Below are 12,083 nucleotides of genomic sequence, written 5' to 3'. Positions count from 1 at the left end.
AAGCTTTGAACAAAAGAGACGAGAGAAAACTCAGCTTTTCCTTCAACCCTTAGTCAACGTACCATAGCTCGCACGACGTCGGATAATAGCGTAGAGTGATTACGGTAGTGGTGCTAATGCTTTTGACGGTGGCTCGGGTCGCGGAAGAGAGTGAGGAGACTGAGAGAATGTTCACGCAGCAGAGGAGTGCTTCGGGGGCCTCGCAAAGAGGAGCGAGAAGTCGTACTTCTTCCCACTGAACGTCACCTCTCCAACCTTATAATTGCAAGTTGACACTTCTGTCCTTAAGTAACCCTAATAACTTCAGCCTCCACCCAAACAGATTGGGTTACAACTCTTTCGGTTTCCAAATATACTCAAGTTGAGCTGTTTTGTTTTCCACTTTTGGATGTAAATCTAAGAATTATTGAGTATAAATTTTTTAGTCAGACCAAGTGAACACCACTTATTCTTTAATTTATACTAATTAAAGCCTAAACAACATATTTAAAATTTAGAGCCTAGGAGTGACATCAATGGCTAAGTGTTGTTATGTAATTGATGTAGCATCAGTACAGTAGTTGTATTGTAAATTTTTGTTATAAATAATAGCAATTGTACTGAAGGTAAATCTTGATTCTTATGTGATTATTGTCAAGCTTGTATGTATATGATTGTGAGCATGTATATGTTTTTACAATTGGTATCAGAGCCAGGTTCGCAAATATGAATTCAGTTTTTTCTTGGCATGAAAATCGTTTTAGGGTTTTGCAAAACAAACGTAAAAAAAAATAAAATAAAATAAAAGGTTTTTGCTTTACGGGTCAAGTAACTGATCAGGTACCTAATCAAGATAAGTTACTCAATGAAGGCCCAGTCACAGCACGCGGACTATCCAAGCCCAAACCCGACCACAACATGAAGAACAGGTGACCGTTGTATCACAACGGTCAGTTTTTGATCCAGATGAAGGTTTGGGATTGGATTGGGAAACGAGCGAGATGTTTTCATCTCGGGAGGGGATTCAACACCCCGATTGCTATGAATCAATAAGCCAATAGAGTCGATTGCTGCATCTAGACAATGAATTCATGCTTCCGCTGAGATTTTTTGCAACAAATTGGGAAAAAAGCAAAAATAGGTTTTTCTGTGAAATTGATTTCAATTCATAGCATGATTATTGAGTTTTTTTTTTTATTGTGCACAAGAACCCTAGTTGCATTCCCGGCGTGCATTAGGTTAGAGTAGATAGTGACCGGATGAAATTTACAATTTCTTGATTATTATGTGGTTTCTTGGAATCGAAACAATTGTCTGTGCTTCAATGTGTATGTTTTGATATGCATGTTGAATTGATTGATGATATTGCATTATATCTGCGATTGTGTAAAACTGTATGAAGAACAAAAATCTCCCAGAAATTGTTTACACATTGTTAAAGTTGACAGATATATACAAGAGCTTATTTTCTTACAAGGATGAATCTGGATAGAATATAAAGTAAAAGAGCTCATATGTTTTGTGGTTTTCTGTTGGCATAAGTGATTATTGTTGAGTCACAAATTACTTATGCAATTATGCCCCATAATTATGAAAAGTGATTTGTCTTCCATGCTATTTTACCCTTTTTAATCCATTTCCTTTTATTTGTAGGAAACCTTGTATTGAGAATAAAATGACTATTTGAGGCTTGAAATGTGGAGATTTGAAGCTAGAGGAATAAGACACGGAGATTGGAAGAAAATTGCAAATCGACTTTTCCGACGATTTTTCCAGCAAACTTTTCACGCGACTTTTTCGGCGAGCCGCCACTCATGGAGGGCCTTTTTTCCAACAAAGGAGGACCATGGTTGTGAGAATATCCCATCACTTGAAATTCAAATATCTCCCTACACCTTGTCCTTTTGTCACCTTGCCAATTTGGGACCATTTGAGGGACAATGGTGTAAGAGCATCTCTTGCTCACTATGGGACCAAAGAGGACACACATAGCTGATCAAAGAGAGGCCAAAGATGAATTATTTAGCAATTCTTGACTCCATTCAATCATCTTCATCCTATCCAAGATCCATTTTCTCTTTAGAGAAAACACCACCATTTCCACCACTAAAACCACCATCTCCACCTCTAAAACCTCTATTTCCACCACTACAATCTCCATTTCCTCCACCATTCAACACCACAACTCACCTTAGAGATTCCAAATTTCATTTTGCTTACCAATATCAAGAGCTTGGAGCAAGGAGAAGGAGGTGACTACCACCACATCATGTTCTTAGGGACCTATTGAAGGAATTGTGTCCTAAAACAATCATTTTGATGTAATTATTATTGTAATTATTATTAATCAAAAGGGCAAGTTTATTGTTCATTGCTTATATTTGATATTTGATTGAACAAGGTCCATGGAATATGAGTTAAAGAGAAAGTAATCTAAAGAGTTAGATGTGTGAGACCTTTACTCTTTCACACTCTTATCCTAAAAGGTTCCTAGTCATAGGATTATCACTTGGACATTGATAATCCGGAAAGACTAGCACATACTATGTATGCTCAATATGGAGGATGATATGTCTCTTGTCATTTGTGTGGAGACACTAATACAAGTATGTGGGTGCTCTTAATTTAAAGAGTACACTGAACGCGATCATTAGAGTTCTTGTATGGAGTCTTACTTACATGTCAAACTTGAACTCTAAATTGCAATAATACAAATTAGTCCTTTGACCTGAGACACCATAGTTGTCTTATGAGTGAATTGATTATTTCTTGATGATGCAATAATATTGTGTCCCTTAATGGATATAATAAATGCATTCATTGGTATAATCAATTCGGTCATGGAGACATGTGAGTGTACAATAAGGAATCTCTATCCTTAAGTAAATAAGGTGTATGTTCAAAGATGTGATTCAATAAGTCTTTGGCCAAAGCATTGAATGAGATTAAAAAGGAGTTTCTAATCACATTCTAAGAATCACATAAGAATGAAAATCACATTAGGGGATTGACATATCAATTCCATACCCCGATGATGTGATTTAGAACATAGTGTTAGAGAAGGACCGTATTGTATTGTAATTCCAATTGAATAGGTTCTTTGTTATTCTACATTAACTAGGGTAGTCATGATATGTTGCAAGACGTCACTCATGACTTGTGAAGTCCCCGAGGATTAATAAACATTTATAATCCTAATAACAAGGGAGAATCAAAAATGGAGTTTTTGATTCGTAAACAAAATAGAATGGTTTCTATAAACTTCACTGCCTTGTTAATTAGAACCTAAGAGATCGCACACCATATAAGTGGATCCTTGAGATTGTATATGAAGAAGATTAAACAAGAGTTGGTTATGACCAAATAATTAATTAGATTTATTATTTGGACATAATTAGGTTTTTCGGGTAAAACCGAACCTATTGGGCCTAAACGATTGTCGGGCTTTTCGTGTGGACTTGGGCTTCACTAAATGAGATTTAAATGAAAGCCCAAGACACATTTTTAGTGCCCAATAACAAGTATGGACCAGCCAAAATATTGGCTTTATGAAAGTCAATATTTTCTTTTAGTAATTGGAGTTATTTCCTATTATATAAAAGTGAAAGCATGGACAAAGAGAATAAGTGTGTCTCCACACAATTATTTTCAGATTTGAGATTTGAGAGAGAGAGAGAAAGAGTTCTTTCTTGGTCCATTACAAAATTAAAGGAAAGAAGAACACTTGCATAATTTCTTCTTTTCTTTCATCTTTCTTCATCTCTTGATTCACTTGGTGAAGATCCTTAGAGGCCATATCTTTTTGTGGCTTTACTTATTACATCAAGGAGAAGATCACAAGCACAAGAAGGAGTACAAGAAGGAGTTCTTAATTCAAGGTGCTTCAAGGTGGAGGAAACACACACAAGGAGAGATCAAGGAGAGGAACTTTGGTGGTTCACTTGGATCGGATTGAGATCACGCTCCAAGGGTGAGTAGAACATAAACTCCCTCTTTGTTCTTCCTTACTATGCATGCTATGTTTATATACATATCACAATAAGCCAAGATCATGGGTTAAAGGAATGGATTTTATGTTTAGTTAGTAGTTTAATGGTTAAACTAATTCCGCACTAATTAAAAAGTTTTAAAATCCATCCATTCCTTCAATTGGTATCAGAGCCATTGGCTTAATTTTGATATGTTATAAACATGGCTAAGTATGTTGGTTGATGTGATTTTCTTAAGCTTAGAGTAATATGTAATTTAGATCATAAAATTTGCTTTATCATAAAAGTTATGAAGCATGTGATGTAAGGTAGATTTTATGATAGCTAGAAAAAGTTTTCTGGAAATTACATGTAAGAAGTGGTTTAAGTTTTATGAAACTTTGATGCATATGAGATATGTATTAAGGGATTCTATATGTTTCTTAATTAAGGTGTTAATCTTAGAAACATATTAGATTATATATGCCTTAGGGTATGCATGATTTTGGGCTTCAAAGATGAAGTAAACAAATGTTCAATGGAAGAACACAAAACTGGAATTTTATTTCCAGCTTTGGAACATGTCTAAACTAGTTATGAACTAGCTAATTTTTCATGGTGTTTGCTTTCACTTTTGATCCATAAATTCATGAATTGAAATTTATCCAATAGTTAGTGATGACATAAAATCATTTCCATGATTCCCTCACCAAAAGGTTGGTAGAGTTAGTCATCTTTACTATTAGTTTCTCTAAATTACCCACCAAAAGTTGGAACAAGATAAGAGACATGTCTCCCTAAATTACTCACCAAAAGTTGGTGAATCATGATGTAAAACATCATCCCCTAAATCACTCACCAAAAGTTGGTGATGCATGATGTAAAACATCATCCCCTAAATCACTCATCAAAAGTGATGTGAGACATCATCCCCTAAATTACTCACCAAAAGTTAGTGATGCATGATGTAAGACATCATCATCCCCTAAATCACTCAACTAATTTACTTGCATTAAATTAAAGTAATTTAGTGGTTAACTTATTTTGATTGAGTTAATTATGCTTGTTTAATTAACCTTATTAATCTTGGTTAATTAAAGGATGATTATGGACTATGGCCAAATATAATTGAGCATGTGATTGGCCGACTATTCATTTTGAATGAATGTGGTTATGTAATTAAAGTAGTTAATTCATTTGGGTTATGTAATTAAAGTAGTTAATTCATTTGGTTGTGTAACTAAGTAGCTTATTTAATTTATTCAAGTTTGATTAAATTTAAATGGGAGCTTGTATGCCCCTAATCCACTCTTGTAATCGAAGATGGATGCACATGAGGATGATCCAAAGAAGAAGTTTGAAGTCATCTAGCCTTGAAAGAAGTTCAAGTGCAAAGTGTAATAGCTTAGCTTAGTTATTTAATTTTCGTAATCGTTACGCGTAATTAAAATCAACCACCCAAACATGACCTTGATCCAACATATTGGCTCATGTTGGATCAAACAACAAGTCCATAATCATCCTATGTGACCTATTATAATTGCATGTCCATTGCACTTGATCAAGTAATTTTATATTTCCCATGATTCCATTTGAAAAATGTTTTTTGATGAAATCAAATTGTTTTTCTGAAAACAATTAGTGGGAGTATTTTATTATAGATCAAGTATAATGAATGTGTGATTGCAATAGGATCAAAGCAAATGCAATGTGATTGTTATTAATAAGATTATTAAAGATGAGACCTTAAAATTCCCTCAAAGTGATATTAAGTTGAAAAACGAAGAAGTCATTATGAATGCTTCTTTGTGGCCTTCCAACATTGTAATCTCCTAGTAGATGTTCTTGCATGTGAATATCATTCCGAACGGAGGTATTTCTTGCTAGGAGCATTAAAGAGAGGTTATTCAACATTTGATGTTGTAAGGTAGGGACAAATCTTGGTCAATATTCTATTATGATGAGATTTAATTTTTGATCTCTATACTTACATAAGATGTTGGGTATAGCTTAACTAGAGTAATTTATCAATATCCTATTATGGTGAGACTTAATTACTTTAGAGGCCAAAGTTATGGATATTCACATTTGATGTGATTGGATAAGAGTATCCTCTCATGGAAATTAAGTTGACTTATAGTTCTATTATGATGCGGTTGGCTTAATGAAAATGAGTCTTCCATACTCACTAAGAGTTTTAATTTATACTCTCGAATTCCTTTGAGGGATTTGGAATTTGATAAAATAGTGAGAGGGTGCCATTTGATTCTTAAGACCCGAGTCACTTGGTTTTAAAAATAAATCTGATTTATTTTATTTTATGTTATGTAGATTGCAATATGTCAGGACACCCTATCACCAAAATTCTCAATGAAAATCGTCTTGAGGGCCCAAACTTCAATGACTGGCTCCGCAATTTGAAAATTGTATTGACATTCGATAAGATCGCTTATGTCTTACAAAATGCACCCCCTCACACTCTTTTGGCTCAAGATGCAACCGATGAGCAACGTGTTGCTTATCAAAAGCATAAGGATGATGACACTCAAGCTAAATGTGTTATGCTTGCATCCATGAACTCACAACTTCAGAAGCAACATGAGAATATGGATAGCGCCAGTTCTATGTTACTTCATCTCACTGAATTGTTTGGTGAGAGAAATAGAAATGTGCGCTTCACAGTAGTCAATGAGCTTGTTAAGACAAAGCATGTGAGGGGTGCACCTGTGCATCAACATGGTCTAAAAATGATAGGCCTTATTGAGCAAATTCAAGACCTTGGATTTGCACTTGATGCGGAGCTAGCTCAAGATCTTCTTCTTTCCTCCCTAGATGATTCATTTTCTCAGTTCATAATGAACTATAATATGCAACAAATGGATCATACTCTTTCAGATCTTCTCAATATGCTGGTAACAGCTGAGAAACACATCAAGAAAGAGAGTGGGAGTGCGGCCATTATCGCTTCTTCTTCATCCAGTAAGTCCAAAGGCAAAGGGAAGAAGAAACAAGTGATAAAGCCTAAGGGAGTAGTCCAAAAGAAGAAGAAGAAGGAACAAAAGGAACCAAAAGGTATTTGTTTCTTTTGCAACAAAGATGGGCACTGGAAGAGGAATTGCAAAGCTTATCTTGCATCCTTGAAGAACAAGTCTTCAACGGAAGGTATGATCAATGTGATTGAATCAATATTTACAGTTAATAATACTTCCACTTGGATAATTGATTCAGGTGCATCCCACCATGTTTGCACTTCGTTGCAGGACCTAGTGGGAGCAAGGAAGCTTAAAGCTGGAGAAATCACCCTACGTGTAGGAAATGGCACAAGAGTTGACGCCAAAGCCGTGGGGACTTATATTTTGAAGTTACCATCAGGAGATACATTGGAGTTAAATAATTGTCTTTATCTTCCTATATGTATAAAGAACCTTATCTCCATCTCCATGCTTTTGAAGGATGGTTATAGAGTAGTTTTTGATAAACTAAGTGGTTTTGTATCTATTAATGAACGCATGATATGTCATGCTAATATTATTGATGGTCTCTTTCATCTAGCTTTAGATGGTAGTATTAACTGTATGAAGGAAAATGCTTTGGGATCTAAGAGATCTCGAGAAACGGTTAACCCCATTAAGATGTGGCACCTTAAACTTGGTCATATTAGCCAAGATAGAATTCACAAATTATCCAAAAATGGATACTTAGAGTCATTAGGATCTGATCCTATGCCTACTTGTGAGTCTTGTCTAAAAGGAAAAATGACCAAGTCACATTATGGTGGACAAAGAACAAGAGTTAAAGAACTCCTAGGCCTAATACATACCGATGTATGTGGTCCCATGTCCACTATTAGTATAGGTGGATTCTCATACTTCATAACCTTTACCGATGATTATTCTCGGTTTGGTTATTTATACCTTATGAAGAACAAATCTGAAGCCTTTGAAAAGTTCAAAGAATTTAAGAATGAAGTTGAGAAACAAACCGACAGAAGTATTAAGGCTCTAAGATCTGATCGAGGAGGCGAATACTTAAGCAATGAGTTTATTGATTATCTCAAACAAGAAGGCATTGTTTCTTCATTAGCTCCTCCTGGAACACCACAACTCAATGGTGTCTCTGAAAGGAGAAATCGAACTTTGTTAGACATGGTTCGTTCCATGATGAGCTATACTGATTTGCCTATATCCTTTTGGGGATATGCACTTCAAACAGCAATTTATTTGTTGAATAAAGTGCCTTCCAAGTCCGTCCCTCTTACACCATATGAGATGTGGCATGGGAAGAAACCAAGTCTCAATCATATTAAGATTTGGGGTTGTCCAGCTTATGTCAAAAGACTAGAAGCAGGCAAGCTTGAAGCTAGATCAAGCAAGTGTTTATTTGTGGGATATCCTAAAGATAGTTTAGGATATTATTTCTATCAACCTGAAGAACAAAAGGTGTTTGTTAGCAGGAATGCCACTTTCCTTGAAAGGGACTACGTCCTTGATGGAAATGTTGAGCAAATGGTAGAACTCAAGGAAGTGTCCAACAAGCCACAAACTAACACTCCATTTCCCATTGAACAACTTCCTGAACCAACTATAACACAAACTCCAAGAATTTCTAGTAGGATCCGGATACCTCCCAAGAGGTATGGTTTGTGTCATGAAAGCCTTGGGGAGTTAAATCTCCTTGGTGACAATGAAAACCTGCATGATCCTTCTAGTTATAATGAAGCAATGTCAAACGTTGACTCAAATAAATGGCAAGAAGCCATGGAATCCGAGATTGACTCTATGTATACCAATCAAGTCTGGACTCTCGTTGACCCTCCACCTGGTATTAGACCAATTGGAAACAAATGGGTCTTCAAGAAAAAGATAGGTTCAGATGGTAAAATAGAAACCTACAAAGCAAGGTTGGTGGCAAAGGGCTATAAGCAAAGAGAGGGCATTGACTATGAAGATACGTTCTCTCCTGTTGCCATGGTTAAATCTATTCGGATATTATTTGCTATAGCTGCTCACTATGATTATGAGATATGGCAAATGGACGTAAAGACTGCCTTTCTGAATGGCAACCTTGAGGAAGACCTTTATATGGATCAACCTGAAGGCTTTACTTCTAAAGATGACATTCATAAAGTGTGTAAGCTTCATAGGTCCATCTATGGACTCAAGCAAGCTTCAAGGAGTTGGAACATCCGTTTTGATGATGCAGTCAAATCTTTTGGTTTCACACAAAACATGGATGAACCTTGTGTTTACAAGAAGGTCAGTGGGAGTGCTGTTGTGTTCCTTGTACTTTATGTAGATGACATCCTACTATTTGGGAATGATGTAGGAATGTTATCTTCAATTAAAGTTTGGTTGTCCAAGACTTTCCTTATGAAGGATCTTGGAGAAGCTGCCTATGTACTAGGAATAAAGATCTATAGAGACAGATCAAAAAGATTAATTGGATTATCTCAATCCTTGTACATAGACAAAGTGCTGAATAGATTTCACATGGAACAATCTAAGAAGGGTTTTCTGCCTGTCAGACATGGCATTCACCTTTCTAAGAAAATGTGCCCACAAACGATTGAGGAAGTGCAAAAGATGAGCAAGATCCCATATGCATCTGCAATAGGGAGCCTCATGTATGCGATGCTATGCACAAGACCTGATATCAGTTATGGCGTAAGCATAACTAGTCGATATCAGTCCAATCCAGGTTTAGAACACTGGAATGCTGTTAAGAATATCCTTAAGTACTTGAGAAGGACTAAAGATTTATTCCTCGTTTATGGAGGTGGTGATTTGCAATCAGAGTTGCAAGTGGAAGCATACACAGACTCAGATTTTCAATCTGATGTGAATGACAGAAAATCCACATCAGGGTTTGTCTTCACCTTGAATGGAGGTGCAGTAAATTGGAGAAGCTGCAAACAAAGCGTTACTGCAGATTCCACTACTGAGGCAGAATACATTGCAGCATCAGAGGCTGCAAAGGAAGCAGTTTGGATGAAAAAGTTCATCACTGAACTTGATGTTGTTCCTACCATTGAGTCACCGATTCCACTTTACTGTGACAACAATGGGGCAATTGCTCAAGCCAAGGAACCAAGGTCTCATCAAAAATCCAAACACATCGAAAGACGCTTCCATATCATAAGGGAGATTGTTAATCGTGGAGACATTAACATTCTCAAAGTAGCATCTGTTGATAACATATCGGATCCATTCACTAAGCCTTTATCACAAGCAAAGCTAGAACAACATCTTGAGAAGATGGGTGTACGTTTCATGGCTGATTGGGTTTAGTACAAGTGGGAGATTGAAGGAATTGTGTCCTAAAACAATCATTTTGATGTAATTATTATTGTAATTATTATTAATCAAAAGGGCAAGTTTATTGTTCATTGCTTATATTTGATATTTGATTGAACAAGGTCCATGGAATATGAGTTAAAGAGAAAGTAATCTAAAGAGTTAGATGTGTGAGACCTTTACTCTTTCACACTCTTATCCTAAAAGGTTCCTAGTCATAGGATTATCACTTGGACATTGATAATCCGGAAAGACTAGCACATACTATGTATGCTCAATATGGAGGATGATATGTCTCTTGTCATTTGTGTGGAGACACTAATACAAGTATGTGGGTGCTCTTAATTTAAAGAGTACACTGAACGCGATCATTAGAGTTCTTGTATGGAGTCTTACTTACATGTCAAACTTGAACTCTAAATTGCAATAATACAAATTAGTCCTTTGACCTGAGACACCATAGTTGTCTTATGAGTGAATTGATTATTTCTTGATGATGCAATAATATTGTGTCCCTTAATGGATATAATAAATGCATTCATTGGTATAATCAATTCGGTCATGGAGACATGTGAGTGTACAATAAGGAATCTCTATCCTTAAGTAAATAAGGTGTATGTTCAAAGATGTGATTCAATAAGTCTTTGGCCAAAGCATTGAATGAGATTAAAAAGGAGTTTCTAATCACATTCTAAGAATCACATAAGAATGAAAATCACATTAGGGGATTGACATATCAATTCCATACCCCGATGATGTGATTTAGAACATAGTGTTAGAGAAGGACCGTATTGTATTGTAATTCCAATTGAATAGGTTCTTTGTTATTCTACATTAACTAGGGTAGTCATGATATGTTGCAAGACGTCACTCATGACTTGTGAAGTCCCCGAGGATTAATAAACATTTATAATCCTAATAACAAGGGAGAATCAAAAATGGAGTTTTTGATTCGTAAACAAAATAGAATGGTTTCTATAAACTTCACTGCCTTGTTAATTAGAACCTAAGAGATCGCACACCATATAAGTGGATCCTTGAGATTGTATATGAAGAAGATTAAACAAGAGTTGGTTATGACCAAATAATTAATTAGATTTATTATTTGGACATAATTAGGTTTTTCGGGTAAAACCGAACCTATTGGGCCTAAACGATTGTCGGGCTTTTCGTGTGGACTTGGGCTTCACTAAATGAGATTTAAATGAAAGCCCAAGACACATTTTTAGTGCCCAATAACAAGTATGGACCAGCCAAAATATTGGCTTTATGAAAGTCAATATTTTCTTTTAGTAATTGGAGTTATTTCCTATTATATAAAAGTGAAAGCATGGACAAAGAGAATAAGTGTGTCTCCACACAATTATTTTCAGATTTGAGATTTGAGAGAGAGAGAGAAAGAGTTCTTTCTTGGTCCATTACAAAATTAAAGGAAAGAAGAACACTTGCATAATTTCTTCTTTTCTTTCATCTTTCTTCATCTCTTGATTCACTTGGTGAAGATCCTTAGAGGCCATATCTTTTTGTGGCTTTACTTATTACATCAAGGAGAAGATCACAAGCACAAGAAGGAGTACAAGAAGGAGTTCTTAATTCAAGGTGCTTCAAGGTGGAGGAAACACACACAAGGAGAGATCAAGGAGAGGAACTTTGGTGGTTCACTTGGATCGGATTGAGATCACGCTCCAAGGGTGAGTAGAACATAAACTCCCTCTTTGTTCTTCCTTACTATGCATGCTATGTTTATATACATATCACAATAAGCCAAGATCATGGGTTAAAGGAATGGATTTTATGTTTAGTTAGTAGTTTAATGGTTAAACTAATTCCGCACTAATTAAAA

This window comes from Rosa chinensis, chromosome 3, assembly GCF_002994745.2.
Source record: "Rosa chinensis cultivar Old Blush chromosome 3, RchiOBHm-V2, whole genome shotgun sequence".
NCBI classification, from domain to species: domain Eukaryota; kingdom Viridiplantae; phylum Streptophyta; class Magnoliopsida; order Rosales; family Rosaceae; genus Rosa; species Rosa chinensis.
This window is presented reverse-complemented; position numbering follows the sequence as displayed.